Source organism: Gallus gallus, chromosome 1 (assembly GCF_016699485.2).
Source record: "Gallus gallus isolate bGalGal1 chromosome 1, bGalGal1.mat.broiler.GRCg7b, whole genome shotgun sequence".
In the NCBI taxonomy this organism is placed as follows: domain Eukaryota; kingdom Metazoa; phylum Chordata; class Aves; order Galliformes; family Phasianidae; genus Gallus; species Gallus gallus.
The window spans coordinates 35,061,508-35,073,041 of NC_052532.1; the positions used below are offsets into that span (position 1 = coordinate 35,061,508).

The 11,534-nt window shown below is 45.1% G+C and overlaps 1 long non-coding RNA gene across 1 annotated transcript; it reads left to right on the plus strand.

The window, feature by feature from the left end:
* Positions 1 to 378: 378 nt before the first annotated feature.
* LOC121109193 lies at positions 379 to 6,569 on the plus strand. Its single transcript, XR_005848064.2, has 2 exons — positions 379 to 3,626; positions 6,204 to 6,569. It is a non-coding gene; the product is annotated as an uncharacterized LOC121109193 (long non-coding RNA).
* Positions 6,570 to 11,534: the final 4,965 nt, after the last annotated feature.

The following is an 11,534-nucleotide window of genomic DNA, read 5'->3' on the forward strand; positions in this document are numbered from 1 at the left end:
AAAAGTTTGTAATGAGTACAAAACAAACACTTGCCCTTGCAAGATTTTCTGTTGAGATAATCCTTCCAGCCAGCCCTGGAACGATGTTGCCAATGCCATACAGCAATACTCTGCAGATTGCAGGAGGTTTTCTCAAGGACAGCGTTGTTCCCTGGAATGAGCCCAGAGGGTCACATTTCCAGGTTCTTCCCAGCGCTCCTGATGGCAGGAAGGTTTCCTTGCTTTTCTGACAGTTCCAGCAGGAGCCATGTATCTTGCTTCTCAGGGTGTTAATGGGTGCCAAACAGGGAGTGCCGCCCTGTTTTACTGCCCTGAGCAGATGCCAAGCCTGTCCTCACCCTCTTTTAGACCTTATTCATGTAGTATCCACCTTAGAGAACCATTTGCATAAGGCTTTGCATGGCTCTGAGCAGCAGCACTCAGTTTTCCAAAGGAAACAAGAGGGCCACTTGCATCACTCCCAGTGCGGGGCTGTCTCGGCTGACGCCAGCCCCACTGCCCCGGTGCCTTGGCTGGGACAAGCATTGCTGCTCTGCACCTGGCCTTGAGCTCTGCCTTCATATCTTGGTTACAAATAGCAGCATATTAATGCTGTCGAGAGGACGGTATTGTTTGCTCAAGGGTCTGAGGTAAGCTTGTACGCATGTAAAGAAGTAGCAAGGCGTAGTTTTTAACTGGGATTAAATTTAAATCATGTGTGGGTGCAAATTCAAAGTTTTGCAGCGAGTAACACTCTCATTTTTGATGTTAAAAACGATTGGCCTGACTGCATTAGGGGAGTAATTTTAAATAACCTTTCATATCTACAAAGAGAAAGTACAGTTCTCTGAGCTCCTCACACAAACAGCAGTGCCTCATACCAGCTATATGAACAGTTGCAGCTCATGTTCCTCTGGTCCCACATCTGCCCACGTGGAGCTGCACAGGCAGTTCTCTGAGGCAGCATTCAAACCATTTTGATCGGAAACCTTGGGCTCTAGCATGCACAGAAGTCATGCCAGGTTAACCACAACAGTCAGTCGGAGAGAGAGAGCCCAATCTGTCCTGCTGCTTTTTGCTGCAGAACAGAATTACAGCATCACTCGTGGCTGGAAGGGCCCTGGGAAAGACACCTCACCCAAACGGCCGCTGTGACCGGCTCTGTCACCAGCATGCGCTGAACTGATGGTGCTGGTGAGTGTGGGGAAGAGGACCTGCCAGCCCTGAATAACGCATATCTTAGACTACGGACTAGAGCCCAGAGGGTGAAAGTCCAAGTAAGTCGGGTTGGTAATTTCCTGGTCACTGTGGGTGGTTTTTCCATGACAAAAACAAATCACGTTTGCACACACGGAAGGCAAATGTGCACTGCTTGGTGGCATGCTTCACTGCCCTGTAACAAGAACTTGTTTACAGGGTCTCTCCAAAACATCTCCCACATACACCATGCTGCTCTAAAATGAGCACAAACAGAGAAAAAAACAGCCTGCTGAGTATAAGTTTTACGAGTGAGGGAGAGAACTGCTTCATCTTGTAACTGTTCTTTGAGATGGGAAAGGAACAAAGAAAGACCAAACTAATCTCTTGGGCTAATTGGAAATTGGCAGACTAAATTCTGCAAGATTGTTAAACAGTTGTAACAGAACAGTGATATAGCACTGAACACACGCACACATGCTCAGGTCTGTTTCTCTTACTGTACACTTTAAGACTCCTTGATTTACTCTGTTCGTGACCCTGAAGACTGAAATTAGAGTGATCAGCTATAAGGTTAAGTGTCTGCCAGTCCCCCGTCTCCCAGCTGAGCCTCATCAGCAAATACACTGGATTTCTCTTCATTTATGAATCCCAGAAGTGAGACTGCCAGTTGCAGGCTGTGAGTGTACGAAACAACTTATCCCTAAGATGGTAACAAGACAAACTGGCACCTTTTTTCTAGGATTATCTACCTTCATCAGTCATATATCTTACTTGCAAAATAAATTAACAGTTTTCCATGTCAACTGACTTCTTGTTGCCCAAGCTCAGCTGTGATCGCAGAGAAACAATGGAAATATTTGCACGCATAAACACAAGGCACCTAGGCAACAAAATAGAGGAACCTGACCTACTTGTGCAGGATGTGAAACCAGCTATTACAGGGAAGACAGAAACACAATGGAGCAGCTAAAGTCACTAGAAGACAAATATTAGAGGGTAGGAATTGCTGAAAAGTGGTGGTATAAGTGCAGAAGTAGTGACTGTCAATGAATATTGTGGATATGAGAGTAGAAGTATTAACTAACAGAAAGTTGATTTGGTCCAGATCTTTTGGGGGAAGGAAGTAAAACCTCTGTTGATATGGTGTAGAGAACTCGCTAAAGCACTTCTCTCACAACCATCACATTACCAAACCTGGAGGTTTTGCCATAATAGAACAATAGAAATTTAGGAGTAATTATTCCTTAAAATATATACATAGGGTAAATCTGAGAAGGGAAAAACTGGGGCTAACGGCATGAACGGTGTTCACTGGCCAGGAATACACTGTGGCTTGGAATTAAAAAACTGTTCCTCGCCATTAGAAGAAGTCAACTCTGGAAGTGCTTCCTATTGTCAACCTGTTCATCCCTTCTCCATCTTCTCAGATGACAGGACACTTGAGTTGTTAGGGCAGTGCCATGGACTGGCAGACAGGGATAGCACAGTAAAGCTTCCTTAGCCACCATTCCTTTTCCTTCCTCCTCCTTTGCTGCCTCATAAATCTGTACCTGAACTCATCTGTCCATTTCTGTTACTGGGTTTCTCCTTGTCTTTCACTCCTCAGCCTGAGCAGCCTTTCATTACTCTTCGGGTTATAAATAATGCATCACAGATTTTCACTGCTAGTTCACAGAATGTTGGAGCTGGTTGGCAGCACCTGCATTTCCTGTAGTCAGAGTAATTGCCTGGTTTATTAAAAAATATGCCTGAACTTCACATTTCAGGAATGCAAATCTTGGGAAACAGCTCTGGAGAGAGAGGGAAGCCAAGTCTATCAGATAAAAAATGGCCCCTCATGCCAGCATCCCTGTGGCCCCACACACACCCTCCCTTCTCCGTGGCATTGCATGTGCTGGTCTGGATTCTCAGTGTGCCAGTCCAGCTGTATGTCACGTCCTGAAGGTGAGAATCCACAGAGGGCAGCTGCAAGAGCCTGACCATCTCTTTGGGCGATCAGCATGGCCTTCCTCGTGCTCCATGATCCTCCTCACAGGAAAAATCTGAGCTGAGGGGGCAGAGTATCTAGCCTCACAGGTGGGCTGAGGATTTTTAGCCCGGTATTTACATGATTTTTCACAGTAAAAGTCTTAGCTCATCTGAATGGGGTAGAAGGAATAGTTGGTGATTAGAAATCTCCCATGCTTAGAAGTGTTCTAGAATAACTGGGGGCTAAGGCATCATAAACACATATCCCTAGGAGATTACACAGATTGATAATGGTTAATCCTTCCCGTCTGGAAGCAGATAGATGGCATTATACCTAATATGGCTCATTTGCTTGAACATCCTCTGGAAGTCCTTAAGTCCTTATGATACATAAAAGTTGCCTGTCAGGCTCCACATCTATTTGGCAGGACCATTTCCCACAGCTGAGGTTGGCAAAGGAGTGCTTTCTGTGTCACAGTGTAAGAAAATCCATGAAAATCCCTTTCTTGATTTAGATTATATTGTTTCAATTGAAAATTCAAGATTTAAAAGAAAAAGGGGCCAAATACATTATTCATCCAATATTAGAGAACATAAAACTTCCACGAGTTAAGTGAGGAGGCCTGTGAGAATGAAGGAGTGCTGTATGTTGCAAAGAATAATAGCGTGGTGGTGTTGTCTGTATGATGCAGAGTAAATGAGCAGTTTTTAAAGATCTCAGTATAGATTGAATTGAGGTGAATCGCCTTAATTTTCAAGGACAGCCTGTCTCTGGCATGGAAAAAGCCAGACTGTACATCCATCCAAATGCAAGAATGTGGGAGTTTGTGTATTCAGGCCTTCACCAAGGGCTCCTTCACACAGGGTGTCTTTCATGCTTCAGAGGTAAGGGTGGAATCGGATCGAGGTCAAAATGCTCAGCTGCTTCATGAACGAGGATTCAGTGCTCGTCTTTGTTGCAGCAGCCCTGTGGGTACTGCCCCACTGAGCCTTCATCCAATGAGTTCTGTGCTGGGCAAGTTGTTCAGCTCATGCCAAGCTGTGAGTTTCTGCAGCCACACTGGTACCAGGATCTGCTTCGTGCTGGTTCAGCCTACAGCACTGAAGATGTGGGGGGAATGGGAAGCTGTGGGTTGAGCACATTTTCCTTGTAAAAGTAGAGAGATAACTGTAAACGCCTTGGTCTGCTGTGGGTGGGAACTGTAAATGTTTGCAGAGGCACATTTAAACAAACACTATTTAGGCCTCTGCTCAATATGTCTTGATCATCCTCTAATTACTGCCTCAATGTCATCATTCCTGCTCAGGAGAGGCTATGGAGCCACAGCAGCACTGCTCAGAATTGAGTTGCCACTTCAGTCCTCCTGCAGTCATGTTTGGGACACAGAGGTGTCAGTGCTCTTTGAGCAAGGCTTCTTGCCACAGGTGATGGATTAAGTCAAAATGGCAAACAGCCGTGTTCTCAGTCAACAACTTTGGATGACACTGACCACAGAGTTTCCCCTGCCTTCACTGACAGGATCTGGCAAGAGTTGGTCATTAACTCAGTTTTTCCCTTGTCAGTAAAGTGAGAGGTGAATCCCACCGGCCTCACTCTGTCACAGCTCCTACTGAGTGTGTGCGTGGCAGCTGTGGCTCGGCTGCTGTGCCATCAGTATGCCAGTGACATTCTGCTCTAAGTCTTTTTTTCATTACATCCAGATGGTGTAATTTCCTCTCCTCCTCTGAACCTGGCCAGGACAGAGTGCTGGATAAGTATCAGCTGGCAGGCCACCTGGCAGAGGGGTGTGAGGAGACAGGCGAGAGGAACAACCTGAGGTGCAGCCACAGGCCACGACTGCACAGCCACGGCCTGACAGCACCTACCTTTGCCAATGAGGTTGGCTGTTTTCAAGAATTTCCAGAATCCATCAGCTCAGTTCCCACATGATGAATTTTCCAGACAGTGTCTTCCAAAGCAGTGCCTCGAGCAAGGTGCTGGACACTGATGTTTCTCAGTCTTGCTCCAGGTTGGCCTAGTGCAAGTTGCATGCCAGGTGCAGCCTGGGGACTGTTCACAGGGCATGGCCAGCACCTCACTCACTACTGCCTGCTCTTGGAAACTCTTCTGCCTAAATTTCTGTCTGCTTCTGCATTCTGTGCTGCTTGTCTATTTCATCACCCTCATTCTAGGATTTGGGCAGCTCCCAGTAGCAATGTGAAGCACTCTGACCTGAGCATGGGACCTGGCAAAAAACAGAGCAGGCTGATGTTCAAATCTGTCTTTTCTGTATAGCTCGGATTTGGCAACACCATCGTATTTCATCTTTTGTGTTTGTTTGTTTGTTCTAATTGCCTAAATTTTGAGGAAGAAAACAAGAGTGAAATGAAGTACTTGGAAGCTCAGAGTTTTTGCTTAAATGCTCTCAAAAGTACACTGAACTGTTTTTTCATATTTATGGAGGTTTTATCTAAGGAAAATAAACACCTGAAATCCAACAACATGCTATTTTTGATGCGATATATAGATATCTATGGTTTATATAACTATAAAGTTAGACTTCTCTGACCTGCCAGGAATCCTGAGTACATAGGCATTCACATGAGAATGCAGTGATGGTGTACAGCACAATGAAGGCAAGCTGCTGAGATAGTGATCAACAGAAAGGTCTTGAATGAGGGTATATTTGTGTTTTCTAGCTTACATACTCTGATTTGCCTAAATTCATATCTAAACTAGCCTGAAGCAGATGGGGTGATTATCTTCCACCAGTGCGCACTTCCCAGAGATATTAATACAGCATTTCATATCAGAGCAATACCTCCAATCTGCACCTTTTTTCTGGTGGCCCACTTCAGTTTACCTTCTGAGGGCAGGTGTTCTAGATCACTCTTCTGATTTATTATTGATGAGTACTAGGTGGTTGATTGGATCAATGTATGAAGAGGAGTTTGCTGCAGGGAGGCTTAACAAGGCGGCGCAGGGCAATGTATTTATTCAATTTACAGCGATGGAAGCATGCACAGTAACTACAGGCTTATTCTGACTATAAATAACATGTATTTGTCACTTGCAGTACTGAGGGAACCTGAGCAACAGGAAACCTGTGTTTATCAGCATTTTTAGCTTGCTTCATGCATCACTAATCGTGGAAATGGAACACATCAAAAAAAGATGAGAGCTCTGCCATCAGATTCACCGGAGCTCTAACACGCTGTGAGATGTTCCTGTGGGAAGTTCCCATCCACCTCTTTACCTCGCAGAGATACAGGAGCTTATCCACCCACAACAGCCACAAAGACAGAACTGTTTTCAAGATGTAAATCGTTTCCTGTGTATTAGATCCTACTGGAGATGTCGTTGGTCCAAAGATTTGAGACTTTGGGGTGTTCCATCTCTGTTCCATCTGCAATCTGAATAAATGACTTTGGTTTTCTGTGCATTGTTGGTTCTTCCCCTACATCAATAGAAAGGAATGAGTGCTTACAATATGCTACAAATGAGCCATTTCTAAACAGTATATGTTTTGCCAAACAAGTTCTTTCTTCTTCTCCTCTCCACTTTTGTGCTAATAACAAGTTACACTTTGCTACTTCTTTAAATTTTCTTTCTCCATGTTTTTTCCATCATGAATTCTGCTTAGACTGGCCTCTGTGCACTGCAGCCTTATAAAATATATTTCCCTGTTAAGCTCCAAAGAGCTGGAAGTGTGTAAATGAGTGCTTCTGCATGCCCAAAGGGCTATTTTATGGTTTGAGTAACCACTGCCCTGGGGCTGAAAGTCCAGCACACACACTGCAGAGCTCTGGGTGTCTGCAGGTCAATGTCAGAGGCAGCAGAGATGCATAAGGAGCTGGAGGTGCTTGGCACTTTGGAGAGTAGGCTTTGGAGCACAGTGAACAGGAGAGGGCTAGCAGAACGCATGCCACATTTACAGCTTTTTGCAAGCAAACCCGCACAGAGGCCGGTTTCCTCCCTGCAGCTCTGTTGATGGAGTTCCAGGATTTGTCGCTTTGGGGACTCCTGCTAAACTAATACAGTCATGCAGGAAAGATTTTAAAATTAGTAGTAAAAACATTGGCAAACAGACATAGATGAAATCAACTGTTGCTCTCTGGAATAATCTCCCAGGCTCTGCCTCCATGGCCCCCACAGCTCAGCACCCTGCAGAGATGTATGAGCCAGCACTGTGCTCCGGGTTTGTCCGGCTCATAAAACTGGGATGGGAGGGTGACTGCCATGACCTCCATGTTGCTCTACATTTCCATTTATGAGCCTATAATGCAGACACTGCCAGCTTTTTATCCCTTCTTGCCCTGAACCAGATGTTTCTGTGCGGTTTGCGGCTGTGAGAGACAGGGGACAAGTGGGAACATTTGACACAAGTGTCAACTGGACATCGGCGTCACTCGGTATCGCACACTTGTGTGCCTTCGTGAGAAGCCGGCTGGCTTCGCTGACAGCTGATCCACAGCCAAGACACCAAGAGGTTACAGCACGGCCTCGCCGCGGCTGCTACGTTTCCCATGATGTTGGCAGGGCTGTGGGGAAGAAGGAAGAACCCCCCTCACCCACTCGGCTCCTCCCCGAGCGCACACCCAGCTGCGGTGCTCGGCCATATTAGGAGTGCACAGAGCGAAGAGCAGGAGCCAGGAGCAGAAGCTCTCTCCACCAGCCTGCTGCAGGCTGCTATATTTAGCAGTGGGCACATGGGAATCGCAGCTTCGCATGGGAGAGGGGTGCTGGAGCGCAGAGACCTGTCTGAATCTACTTAGCTCTAATGGGAGCTCTGACTGCGTGCCACCTTTAGAGGGTCCTGTATGGAAATTAATTGCATTTTCCTATTTTTGTGATAAAAAGAAAAGTAATTTAGCTGACATGTACCTCCGCCATAATAGTTCTGATGAACTGCAATTACTGCACAGCAAAATAAACCTCTTGTTAAGTGTTTATTTACCCTCTTGCTCAAGTCGAAGGCAAACTAATCAGCAAGAGTGCATTGCATTTAAATGCAATTATGGCAGCCATTATAATACGAACAACAGCTCCATTGTTGTTGTTGTTGTTTTTCTTACTTTCACGAAGTGTTATTTGAAGATGAGAGAAGGACTCACCTTGTGTTTTAAAAGCCCACATACAAAAGTGAACATGTATTGTTGGGAGCTGCTGGCCTTCCACTTGCAATCAACACAGGTATCTTCCTGTCTATAAACCAACAGTCCCCCTTACACTGAGTGACCATAAAACAAGAGAAAGCATCCTAAACAATTTAATCAATAAAGTGTGTGGTAGCAGCCAAATTCGTCTGGTCAGCCCCACTTGTTTTAACAGAAATATACACCTGTTCTTGATCCAGAAGAGCAGTTTTCTGTGCTCCGAACACCAATGTCTTTTTCTTTCCCCGTTTTCCACCTGGGTTGAGAGCTCTCTCCAAAGGTCAAGTGACTCCTGCAAGGCACAGTTCTGATTCAGGAGCTAAATTAGGATCTAGGATTCCCCTCGTCCTCCTCATCCGTCAGTCACTTAGTGGTACAATCTCAAGGAAGAGCACATGGGGCAGAGTCACTGCAAGGGTATCTGAGGAGAGAAATTTGGCTGAATTCCCCCTGTGGAGATGGATTGCCTCAGCACATCAAGGAGAGGCAGGCAGAAATTTAGCACTGATGACCTGCAGAAAAGGCAATGTTCATTTTTTTCCCTGAACTAGGAAGAAGGGGGGGTCTAGCCATTCCTGTGTTCCTTTTCTGGGTCTCGAATGCCCATGCCTGTTGTTATGCCTATTACCAGCACCACATTATGGTGGTTTTGTCCATGGCTTCATTCTCCAGTCCTGTGTGCAATGTGCACAGCAAAGGCAGGAGAACTTGACGCAGCTCAAGGCGAATGATCCTTGTTTTAATTCCAGTGCTGGTCAGCTTCTCACTAGACATAGCTGGGGCACACGTAATGATATATATGCATTTTGAAGATACATACATGTATTTTGAAGACATGTGCACGCACACATCTTCATATGTACTTGCTCTAGCCCAACTAGTGCCTTTGAGCGAGATTTTTATATTTGCTCAATCTTCAATAACAAAAATACCTCTTAATGAGTGTACAGTTTGATAACAGTATCATCAGAGCAGCATTTCCTTCCTGTCGTTGTAATCCCAAGCCTGGACACCACTCCTGCTCAGTATGCTACAGGCAGGAGTGCACAGCTCAGGTTAAGTAATGCGTGGAAAGCCGCCTCGTCATGAGGTACACACAGTCACTGTCATTCGGAAATGACTGGAAATAATGGTAATTCCCACCCACACCTTAAGTGAAATAATGCCTGGGTACAGAACTGCCACAGGAGAAGTTCTTGCACGTGAATTCTGGGTTGTTGTTTTTTTATTGGACTCCTTCTTCAGTCACAACAGACACTCCAGCACGATGAGGTAAAGCTGTTTTTTAATGTAAATTACTTTCTCTGCCTTCCACCACTATTTACTTAGCATTTTGTGAGCGTGGTGCTATGCTGACATGGAATTTTCCTGAAAACATGGAGGTAAATGTGCCAAAACAGTGAGGAGACATCAGAGCTTCTTCAGAAGGAGTGATCTCAGCTGCCATCCCTTGACTTGGCATAAATCATTCTCCAGGCAGTTTCACCCCTTTTCTTTGTCTCTAAGATGTTGTGGAGGAAAACAGCAAAGAAAATTAAATTCTGTACAAAAAAATAATTTTTATTTTATATATTGATTTTTTTTTTCCCCCAGAGTGTACCCAGTACTTACCCTGGCATTTTTCTTGCCCTGTACCTGGGAACACAAAGTCATTCAATGATGTGCACTTTGTAGCAGCCAGGTATGCTAAGCTGGCTTTCAAGAACAGTGTTTTGATCTACAAGGCTGAACAGAGGCATCAGCATTTCCAGAGCAGGAAAACCTTTAGTCTGGTGCATGGTGATTTATGGTTCAGAGGCCTTGATCAGTGAGATATGAATGAGGGATGAGGGAGGGATGTTTCAGGGAGGTTAGAGAAGTTCCTTCCTTTGTCACTGTTCAGCTCTCATTTCCCCTGGCGTATTGACTCAGAAGATCAGAAACTGCCCTGCTCAGAAGTGTTGGCTTGTGTCAGGTATCCAGCTGCTCCTCTCTTTGATCTCTGTCTGTGTCTGTCTGGGTTTCCATGTCACTTGCATTGCTATTCTCCCTGCAGATAAGTGAACAAATGCAAACGCAACTTCCATTTCTCTACCATGAAATAAAATCTGAAATTTCTCCCCTTATCTGATAACTGCCACTGGAAGAGCTGTTGAAAGGGCCATCCTGGGCAACACTTGTTTCCAGTTCAGGCAGGGATTTGAGAGGTTTCTCAGCTCTGGGAGATGCGTTCTCCTCAGAGACCTTCGTCAATGAGTGTTAGCCTTGTTTTGCTCACAGTGGTCCAGGGTGCCTAAAAACAGTCTTTGTTCAGCACACTGAATTGCATTTTTGTAATTGAGAGGAGGGATAATAGAAATACTTGCTGAGAAAATGTAGGTCTTTGAGATATTATTTTTGGCCACTTAGAAAGAACTCAAGAGAAAGACTGCATTATTTCCAGCGGCCTTCAATTGTAGTTAAAAGCATCACACTTGAAAATGTGTTTGTTTTTTTTAATCCCGCTATATCCAGAACTGGTCTGGGGAGCAAGACAGAACAATCCCTTTCCCACACCTCCCGTTACCAGCTAAGAGGGCACTGTAGGTTTATCATCCCTTGTTTGGCTGACAAATGACGCTTCAAACAATCAGACATAAAAAGTGTGAAGCCAACGAACCCATCTGCTCTTTACTCTGGTGGGTGTAAGAAGCGTATGTGTCTAGACAAAGCACTAAACACACCTGTATGTGCTTTCCAACATAGTTGTTTTTTTTGCTTACAGTCAGTCCCCTTCCAGCTGTTCCAGGGGATCACTCCAGTGAGGCATTCTGTGCCTAAGTTATTTCCATTTACACAGACCTCTCATGGAACAAAGCAATGAATGTAAAGGTTTTCTCTAAATGCTAGAAAGAAACATCCTGATCAGGGACCTGGTCAAGCTCTAGGCTGAAATTTAATGTGCTTCAGCCATCGGCTGCTTGTCTTACTCTGAGCCCCAGGTGGAAAATCAAACTGGTATGGAAATGTCAAACCAGCAAATACTCAGCTGGGATCTGAACTCCTTGACAGAACTAAGGGCTTCCAGAAACTAACCAGCTGTAAAAAACGTCAGTGGGGACAAGGGAGAGAGAAGCAGAGCTGACCAGAGAAAAGAGGTGATGTCATGTGGCTTCGAGTGGATGTGAACTGCTCAGTCTCAAAGGTGACAAATGAGGCTAAAGAAATTTGTAGTTTCCTGTGAAGCTGCTTTGGATTTCACCAGCAGTCATTAATTCCCTCTGTGTTGAGGA